Here is an 11,517-nt window from a genome sequence, read left to right as displayed (position 1 = left end):
TTATGTTATAATTCTCAAATACTTTTAAAAATTATTTATTTGATAAGTATTTATTCGAATAATCTTCTGTCTTAATAAAAAAAAACTTTTTCTCCACATGCCTCTTCCACATTCATTTTCAGCAAAAAGTGTTTTTACCCTTATACTCTTCATGTTTTTAATTAATATTTTGAAAATCATTAATCATTAATGTATATGTATATATAACTTATTTCAAAATTGTAGGACACTTTAAATTCACAAGGCAGTAAATAAGGAACAAGATAATAGCTCTCATCCATAAATCTCGTTAATTTTAGTTCCTGTTTTCCATAACTCTTGCCAAAATTATTAATAGCTCTGTCCTTTGTTTCCTCTTTTAAATACTATCTTTTAGTTTGATATTTTCTTCCTCTTATTTTGGTTATTGCATTGCTTTTTATATCTTTTTGATTCACATACTTCAAAAAAACATCAATGATGAAATTTCTTTTGAATTTAATGTAATAATCTCTCTTTCTCTCTCTCTCTCTCTCTCTCTCTCTCTCTCTCAATATTGATCCCCGCTCCATCTCTCTTATGGTCACACACACACACACACACCCTAAGAATCTTTATTAGCTTCGATTGAAAAGTGCTCAAAGTTTGGAACGGTCGACACAAATGATGTTACAACGATAGTGCCTTCTCATCCCCTTTGTATTATCCAAATCTTGTATATTTGAGCCTCTCACTCTTAGGTTTGTATATACTGAAAGGTAACATTTTGATTTTGTAACGCAAACAAATGTTCATCAAGTTTTTCTTTGTTATTCTTATATATGTTTTCTATCAGCAGTGCAGAGAATTTTTCCTTCCAGATTTAAGTCAAAAGACTTCACCGCTGATATGTTCTGATATGACCTTCTAAACCTACGATATAATTTGGCTAGGAAAAGCGGTCATCTTCATCCTATCTGGTATGGATGTGTTTCTAACTATTAAGGACCATCTTTTTCAGACTTATTGTGACATTTTTTGTAAATATGTTGTTCTGTTGATATTGTTTTGTTCGGGTTAGTTTGCCTTCCCTTATTTTAAATTTATATACCCAAATTTGTCTTGAAATTGAAGTTTCTCTGCATTATGGATGTTTTTAATCATTTATGTTCATGATACAAGTATAATATAAGGAAAAGTTTGGGTTTTTGCAAGAACCTGGTATGTATTTAAAATAATGCTCACCCTGCTTATAGAGAAAGGCAAGAAAAAACACTACACTTCAATATACTTTTTTTTTTATCATATCACATATTTCACTATTCATGTTAATAGAAGGTAAAAATTAGATCAAAATCATGCATATCTCAATGAGGTATATTAATATATCTTACTCAGCTAAACTTCTAATCTATTTAACTTAGTTTTTATTTTATAATTCTTATAAATTGAATGCTTAACAAGTTCAAAGAACAAGTTGGAAATTGACAGGTTTGAAAATACATACCAAGTGCTTGATGAAATGCTTGAAAGAACTGATAAGATTAGTAAGGAACAAGTTGAATCTATAACTGTTTTGTCTAATCAGAATGACTTTGATTCATTTTTTGGAATGATTTTGATTCATTTAGCATGATTAGAGTGCAAATTGATTTTGACCTACTTCGATTTGCCATCTCAATCATCATAAAAGTCATCTTTTTCACTGATTTTTTCTTTTCTACAACATTTAAGGATTTAGATACCACTTTCTATGGTGATTTCTTAATCCTTTATAGGAAAACAGTCTTTATTCATTTAACCTCATGATTGAAGTTTGTAAGTATCAATATTTAATCCTTGTAGATCACATGTTCATCATTCCTCATCGGTTCCTCTATTTCAATTTGAAGCCCATCAACAAGAACATGAGATGTATCAAGGTTCACAAATGCCTCAACCCCATTTCTAACTTACATTAGATCTATTTTTGCATTTGATGACATCTAGAAAGCTTTGAGAAGGGATTCAACTACATACTTATTGTTTTTTTTTTCAATTTGGTTTTTCTTTGTTCAAGTAATTGATGTCATAAAACTACTTATTAATTTATGTCATTATCATTTTAGTTACTACATTTTTTTGCAACAAATACCATATCATTTTTAATTCTGAAATAAAATGATGATTATGGAGGATTATTTATAAGTTCAGACAAATGAATGGATGCTTCTAATCTTGTATCAATATTTGCAATTATTGGGAAAGACGAGACAACCCAGTAAAGATAGGACCTGGTTTCTCATCTTTGGACCATAAAATTGACTACTTAAAGGAACCGGTAAGGGGAATAGTTTTTGATCCGTAAGAAAGAGATTAATAAATAAGAGTACCATGATCGATAATTATATTGTTGATGAGAGCTTGATCTCAAGGTCTACATTAGTTAATTTAGTCTACCAATTTAAGAAAAATATTAGTGAATTTATGTATTGTTTCATATATGTTAGCCAAGTTTTCGTTTCAAGGGTATTTTGGTCATTTACTTATTGTTTTGTTTGTTTTTACGGGTCTGAAACTAATCAAGGGAAGCCTAAGTTTTAGCATAATCGACATAATCTCGTAATTCAACACTTAATATCATTTTTAGACAATATCTGTTAAATGAAAATACAAGTGCAATCATATCTTATTAATCTAATAAAATTTTATAAATATTTGATTTTTCATTACCATTTTTGATTATCAATATTGTTTTTCTTTATTACCCGTGGTTTCCACGGATTGTAACATAGTCACCTAATAAAAGGAAAAATGTCAGAAATTAGGATAAAACAAAAGGAAAACAATGTATTGACGAAATATATGAAAAAAATAATATATCATCAACTATTTGGTTATAATCATAAAACATGGTTTCATAGTTACATTCGACATCTAATATACATCTAATATAATTTATATTATTTTTATATATTATTATATGTATATTTTCTGGATCATGGGGTATTTCTATCTATGTATCTAGTGAGACAGTTCCTCTTCAATTTGGGTTTATATATCATGTTGTTATCATGTATGAATTTATCTATGGTAACAAGCTATTGTGTTCACTTTTTTATGTTTTTACAATTTTTACCATAGATTCACCTTAATTGTTCAAGAAATACCATTTTGATCGAGTATTGTAGGCTAATGTTTTTTTGTACATAATTTATCATTAAATTCTTTTTGTACATGCTTTACCATCAAATTATGTCTCATTCAACGGCCAACACTACTAACTCTAACCAACATTGTCTACCTTCCTCCTCAGCCATTCAACTTCAGTCAAACACCACTTTTTCATCAACACCATTCACCACCATAACCACCCATCTACAATTCTGCATCATTTAACACTACCATCACCCATCTCCATCATTCACCCCAACTAACACCAAGAAACTAATCTAAAATCAACGTTAACATGCAACAAAATCAATTCAAACATCCTATAGAAAAAGAAGATAAATAGATGTGGAGGTAGGGTGGTTTTCACAAAGTAGTAGGAGAGGTAGAGGAGTGAGCGAAATGTGTGAGCGACGACATGAGTAATGTCAGCAGCAGTAAAAGGAGGATGAGATTTCATCGAAGAGGAGACGAAGGAGACTATACATTTTGCAATGTTTTTAAAAAATGCATATGCAAAATGTTATTTTCTTTCTTCTTTAGAATTGTGTTGGCCATATAAGATGACCCAAAACTCGATTATGGCAATATAAATAAATAAATAAATAAAATGACTAAACGTGCACAAAAGCTAGTTTATTTGTAAATCGTATAAAACTTATAAGCTTTAGGGTTTGTATGAGCACATAAGATGTCTTATGACAAAAACCCATCAGTGGTATCAGAGCCTAGCTTGGTTTCAATTGTATTGATGCATTGTATAATTGGAAAATTCATTTTTTGGGTTTCTGGAGGCTGGACTCGCCGAGTCCATATCTGAACTCGCCGAGTCCATGCAGACTCGACGAGTCAACTCGTCAGATGGAGGGTATCTCGGGTTTTCTTGCTGTTTTTGCTTATGGATAGTTACCTTATCATGTTAGATCAATATTAATCCGATTATATGATATATTTGACTATAATTTTGATCTAATTGAAGATATTTATCAATTAATAAGATAATTGTTTCCTTATGTGATAATTGATTAATTATTTTGAGTAAATTGATAAATTGTTTTGCAAGAAATCATTAAATAAATCAAATATGGATAATTATGTGATTAAATGTTAATTTGAATTATTTGTTATTTGATCCTTGTTGTTATGAAAAGTTTCATATTTTCCCCTTAGGTTTTATAGTTTAAATTTGAACCCAAAAGTTTTGTTGTTTTGAAATTTAAATAGTTGAAACCCTAATGTTTTGAAAAAGGTTTCAAAACTTTCCCTCAAGTTTTGGAATTTAAATTTTGATTAATAGTTTAATTGTGACGTATATTTAAATTCAAAACCCTAATGTTTTTGAAATGTTTCAAAACTTGCCCTCAAGTTTTGGAATTTAAAAGTTGATTAAAAGTTTAATTAGGAATGTTAAATTCTAAAACCCTAGTAATGTTTTGAAAGGTTCAATTCACACCCTTATGGTTTTATTAATTAATTAAGGTGTATAATTAAAAGAGGTTTAATAAATCCATAAAAGTTTAGGTTTACAATTTAATTGAACTAAAAGTATAATTGTTAAATTTGACCACCTAGTATTTTAAAAGTGTAAAATACACCCTATACTATATATAACATTAAAAGTCTAAAATTATATATATGTATGAGTAAAAGTCAGTCTTACCGTTAGTAGGCCTCATTCACGAAGCTGGTCTATAAGGGGTGTTTAAGGAAATTGCCTATAATATGGCGATTGAATGGGTATCCATTCTTACCCACCGCACTCTTGACTAGTGGAGGGTCGTTAGCCGAACGGGTAGGATAGGACGAAACCTTCCATTATAAGTATAATGAAATACAAAAGTAACTAAATGTTTTCAAAAATTCCCAATCTTAGTTACTTAGGCAAAAGTGAATTGATGCAATTCCATGAAATTACACTTTGTGCCCTTGCGAAGACGTTAGTGGAGCGTCTGTGGTTTACCGGCACACTAAATGGTTCCAAGCAAAGGTAGCAAAGGGTGACTCAATGTTTGTCATAGTTCGGTGGAGCGTGTGTGGTTTACCGGCACATCGAATAGGTGACTGTAACATGTGAGGGCACCATGTAAGTTTGCATTGTTATTCACACCCACTTTGTGATCCTCGGCATCCCAGTCACAAACAAGAGGGGCATATCGAGATTTAAACATGCCATTGAAATGTTCAATGAATCTTGATATGTGCATATTTAGTGTGTATTAAGTATAATTTTTTATTCCTATATTAGCTAAATTGTTGCATATTATGGACAAAAGGTACTTAAAAGTGTTAAATTATGTTTTTCAGTCCAAAGATGAAGCTCGGAAGCGAAAGGAAGCAAGAGAAGCGGTTAGGAGCTCAAGAGTGGAATGAAGAAAGAAAACACCTAAAAAAGGCTTCTACTCGTCGAGTCGAGCCTTGACTCGACGAGTTCGGTCGAGGAATCAGAAGGATAATGATTCGGAAGTCAAGATAGTTATCGCAATACGAAGAATGTGAGAGGGACTCGACGAGTCACCACCTGACTCGACGAGTCGGAACGCATATTTAAAGATAACTCCATAGATCGAGAAGAGAGAATTCTGTGAAGTTTCAGAAGTGCTTTGCTGCGAATAAGAAGCCAGAAGAACCCTAGAAGTCGACCAAGGAAGCTAGAATTCAATTCCGGGAGTAATTAAGGCACAATTTCGTCATTCTACTTATTCTTTTGTTTTGTCAAACATGATTAAGCAACTTGAACTTGTTTGTTTGCTGTTATTTACCTTAGTTATGAACTAAATTCTTTAGACTTTTGTTTGGGAATACAAAGTTGACAATATGGTTTGATTGATTGGTAGGATTAATTCTAAGTTGGTGAATTTTTGTTATTTTAGCTTGCTAAAGAACCTTGTGTATGAATGATAATTAATTTTCTGTTAATAGGAAGATAATTGATTAGCATGAACATCTATTGATTATCAACCTCATATGATATGTGACCACTATACCATATGTCTAGGATTAATGAATATGAAATTAGGATTAATAAGGAAATTGAGTAAATTCATGTGCAAGCTTGTAAGATGACCATCAAACAAGAGGTTAATTAAGAATAATAAATTAATTAGCTATTGCAAGTCTAACTTAACCCAAATAATTAATCTAGTAAATATAATTAAATTAAGCAATTGGCCATTGTTTGAGTTAGTTTATTTGCTAAGGCTTAGGGTAGTGAACATGAACCTAATCACTTGAATCGGTAACCAACGAAAGAATTAATCCATTGCACTATTACCTTGAAATCAACCATAAAGTTAACCGAGTTGAACTAAACAGAAGTTCCTTTCCCATTATTGAATCTAGTTAAATTGTCATTTTCTAGTCTTAAATTAGTTATAGTTAGTAAGTTTCTAGTCTTGTAAAACTAGAGAAAAACCCCTATTTTCTTAATCAACTTAGATAAAATTAGTTTTTAATTTAATTTGCCGTTCCCTGTGTTCGATACCCTGCTTATTTAGCTATACCACAATTGATAGGTTCACTGCCTTTTGTGTGTTATTTGATAATTAAAGTAGGATTAAAACTAAGTGAGTTTTACACACATCAAGTTTTTGGCGCCGTTGCCGGGGAACGGTTCTAAAATTAGCATTACAATTCTAATTCAATCGATCCTTTGTGTAAGATTCATCTTACACAAAGTTAATTTCTGTTTAATTTTTTTTTTTTTAGTTTTTAGGTATATATAAAAATAAAAAAAATAAAAAAAATAAAAAAAAACCCTGATTTTCACTTGAACTCGCCGAGTGCATTCGCCCCGACTCGGCGAGTACAATGCTGAATCAGATTTAATTTTTTGTTCTTTTTTACGCGTTTTGTTTTGTTTTTTTTTTGTTTTGTTTGCAGTTGGTTCATGACCCGAGGATCTGCTACGCCTCTGGTTCCCCCTCTTGAAGACCCGGAAACCGCATTAACAAGAAACAAGGGCAAAACCGTTGGAGAAACCGCTTCTTCAAAGAACTCACCACTTAAAAACCTCAAATCCGTTTTTAGCAAGAAAAGGAGCAGCAAATCAGGAGCATCCAGTGCATCGTTGACAACCGAAGACCCGATCCAAAAAGACACCGACTACGAGACCGAGGAAGAATACGAGCACACATCCGAGTTTGAAGACAATTTAGCCACCGCTATGGCTAATATTGACGAAATCCCCATGGGGGAGTGGAAGAAGAGGATGCGTGATGACACCGGCCCGGGACTTGTGCAACCCGCAATTCCCGCTACCGCTACGTTTGAACTAAAGGGCCATATTCTCGCTCAACTCAAGGAGATCCCTTTTCACGGGAGAGATCATGAAGACGCCTATAAGCACTTGGATGAAGTAAATGATGTGGCGGATTACTTCAATGTACCCAATGTGCCTCGCAAGATCCAGCTACTACGCATGCTTCCTGTCACATTTAATGGAGCTGCAAAGGATTGGTTGAAGTCACTCCCTCCCGGATCGGTTACCACATGGGCCAAGATGAAAGAAGAGTTCATAGATCATTTCTGCCCACCCTCCAAGATAGCCAAGCTAAAGAAAGCCATTGCCAACTTCGAGCAACAACCCGGAGAATCTCTTTATGAAGCTTGGGAAAGATACAAGAGCCTACTTAGAAATTGCCCCCACCATGATCTGAATAGCCAACAAGAGGTCTCCATCTTTTATGATGGAGTTAATGTCACCACAAGGCAACTACTTGATTCACAAGGCCCGCTCACCCGAAAGCCGCCTTCGGAAATAAAGGAATTAATTGAAGAATTCTCTAAGCATTCTAGAGAATACCACAATCCGAGGAATGAAGTGAGTCGTGGAGCAGTAAACTCGGTGAACGATGGCATGGCGGCGGTAATAGCTAAACTCGATAGCCTAGACCGAAGAATGACGAAAATGGATCAAACGATCCATGCTATTAGAGTTGGATGCGAAAATTGTGCCGGCCCCCATCTTACCAAGGATTGTGATTGAGACGAGAATGGAAATAAAAAGGCTCAAGTATTCTATTCCAATGGTGATAGATACGATGAAGACTGGAGGAAACCGAAGAAGGAATGGCTCCCATAAGAAGAGTATAAAAAGGCTAAGGAGGAAAAATACAAACAGAGGGAGAAGGGATATTATCAAAAGGAAGAGCCGGTGACGGAAAAGAAGGCGAATTTAGAAGATATACTCACAAGGTTCATAACCGCATCCGAGAAAAGACATAATGATCATGATGTAGCAATGCAAGAAACCAGAAACATGTTGAGGAATCAGCAAGCTTCCATTCTCAACATTGAGAAACAGCTGGGACAACTTGCACATCAAGTGAATGAAAGAAGACCGGACCAACTTCCGAGCAACACCGAGCCCAATCCAAGAAATGAGAACGTGAGCGCAATAACCTCCAGAAGTGAAGAAAACATTACAGAAGCACTAAGGATCTCCAAGAAGAAGGAAGACAAGGTAGAAGAACCGGAGCCAGCTAAACCCGACCCGACTCACCGAGTCACTCCTGTGGACTCGACGAGTCCATGCGAAAATGAGAAACCCATCAATGCTTCGAAACCTTATAAGCCTCCACTGCCATACCCAACCAAAGCCATGACTGCAGAAAAAGTTGAAGCATACAGAACCTTCATGAATCATGTTAACGCACTACAAGTTAATATGCCATTTGTGGAAACAATACTTCAAACGCCTAAATACTTCAACTTGCTTAAGGGCCTCTTTGCTGCTAGGAAGGATTTGGTTGAAGTTGCAGAAGTCTTGATGAGTGAGCTACCTAAAAAGAAGGGTGATCCCGGAAATATGGTGATTCCGTGCCAATTTGGTAATGAGATCTTCACACGAGCATTAGCTGACTCGGGGGCAAGCATCAATATGATGCCTTTGTCATTCTATAAGAAGTTGAATCTACCAGAACCAAAACCGGTGAATATGAAGATCCATTTGGCGGACAAGACAATAATCCATCCAAAAGGAGTTTGTGAAGATCTCCTCATAAAAGTTGACAAGTTTATATACCCAGTAGACTTCGTGGTTGTTGATATGGAAGAAGACCCCGAAATTCCAATTATTTTGGGGAGATCCTTCTTAAACACTGCGTGTGCCTTAATTGATATAAGTGAGTCTACATTGACATTGAGAGTGGGTGATGAGGCAGTGAAGTTTAAAGCTATTCCAAAAATCAAGCAAGAAGAGAAAAAGATTGAAGAAGTCTCAATGATCCAATTGGATGATGAGATATTAGAACAAGAGCTTGCATGTTTGATGAAAGAAGACCCAAGCAAGTTTGTGATACAATCTGAAGAAGAAGAAGGAGATGTTAACAAGGACTTGGAAGAATTGGAAAAGCTACTGGAAGGATCCCACTCAGAAGAAACCCAAGATTTTAGGGAATTCGTACCGACTCGCCGAGTCACTCTAGTGGACTCGACGAGTCCAGTCGATTTGGGCAAACACTTGGCCGACTTAGATCTGCCTGTTACTAGTTCTTCACATACCTTGGATTTCAATAATATACAGGAGTCTTTAGAAGAACAAACAGCAGAAATAGGAAAGGAAAGGAGAGTGCAATACGCCGATGTTGCATGTCTTGATACAGTCCATTTCGAGGAAGGGTTAAGCACGGGAAAGGATGCAGAAATAAAGGAAAGGAAGGAGGAAGCTGATCACCAATTCACCACTAAACCTAGAGCATGGACCGTCATGGAATGTGAAGTAATTAAATTTAAAGAAAAGGAGGTTCAAGAGACGGTGAAAAAGAAGGGGGTGAAGAAGAAAAAGAGGAAAAGGGAAGCCCAAGCAGCTGAAGATGAGGCAATGAAAAGAAAAAGAGATGAATTAAAAAGGGCTTACAAGAAAAAGATCCACGCTTACAAGACCAAGTACAAATCACAAAAAGTTAGGCGTGCGTTCCCGATGCTCGAAGATGACAAAACGTAGATGGGAAGGAGTCTAGCTCATGACTCCTCAAAAAGAAGCGCTTGGCGGGAGGCAACCCGTTATATAGAGTTTGCTTTCTTTTACTTTTTAGTTTTTTTTTTTTTTTTTTTTTTTTTCCCTTCGTTTTTTAATCTTAATCTTTCAAATCATCGAGCATGTCTGCTTGAGAGTGTGCATAGCCTAAGTGTGGGGTGAAATGATTTCACAATAAACAGCAAAATTTTGAAAATTATACATTTTTGTTTAAGAGTCTCGCCGAGTCTGACCACGACTCGACGAGTCGGTCTTATTTACAGAAAAAAAAAATTTGAAATTAATTTTACATTGGGTAAGTAGGGTTTTAACCCTAAGAATCAGTTTCACATCTACACTCGACGGGCCGCTTTTTGCATTCTCTCTCTCAAGCATTCATCAAGTTCTTCAAGTTCTTCCAAATTTCTCAAGCACAATCCAAAAAGGTATCAAATTTCTTCCTATTTTCTGTTAAGAGCATGATTATAAGGCAATGCAAGGTAGAAATTGCATGAAAAACCCGTTTTTGAGAAGTTCTAAATTTCTAGGGTTTTGATTTCTCATGAATTAAGTTGTTTTGAATGCTTATTTTGGCCTTAATACATCAATACTAAGTGTTGAGACAAAACCCTTGAAAGAATTTACAGGTTTAATGGTCTAATTTCATGCAACCCGTCGACCGACTCGTGCAGGTTGCGCGACTCGCCGAGTTGGGCATGGACTCGACGAGTCCAGTCGAGTTACAGATACAAGCCAGTTTTTAATTATATTATGTGTTTTCTAGGTTTTGTTTATTTGTTTTGCAGAAATCATGTTCAGAAGGGGCCAAAGTTCTAGTTCCAACCAAGGGGAGTTTCCATGGCTAAACTTCCCGCAAATTGAGTCCGCTTCAACAATGAGGAAATGGAAGAAGAAGCTCTCCGACATTAAGAAGAAGGAGGTGTATGTGCCAAACAGAATTGATTGGGAGTGGCTGCAAAGTGTTAGATATGAGGAAGAATTAGCTCCTTACCTTTTGAAGGAGTTCCAACATGAAGGCGAGACAATGATCTGCGACGGGTGGAGCCGGGTCTTCCGTATACAAGAGCCGGTCTATTTAGAGCTTTGTTTGGAGTTTTTCTCCACGGTATCTTTTACCAGGGGAGTGGATGTGTATCACCCGACAAGCTTTACTTTTTGTCTTGGGGGCGAGTATCATCAATGCTCGGTGGTGGACCTTGCCTGCCGACTAGGGATCTGCGATCAGCCCTTGGTGTCAACAAACATCTTTCGGGCCTTTTTGGCAAACACTCATATGGTGTTCCCCGATGGAGTTACAAGCACGGGCTGGTGGAATACCATTGGAAATAAAGTTTACATCCCAAAGTCTGCACAAGAAGGGAGCATCCGATCCCCAACTCACCGCCTCATTCACCGCCTTATTTCCTCCACCATCAACCAAAGGAAAGATGATG

Source organism: Lactuca saligna, chromosome 9, assembly GCF_052625555.1.
Source record: "Lactuca saligna cultivar CGN05327 chromosome 9, ASM5262555v1, whole genome shotgun sequence".
Classification (NCBI taxonomy): domain Eukaryota; kingdom Viridiplantae; phylum Streptophyta; class Magnoliopsida; order Asterales; family Asteraceae; genus Lactuca; species Lactuca saligna.
The sequence above is the reverse complement of the archived record's forward strand: the minus strand, read 5'-3'. Positions refer to the sequence as shown.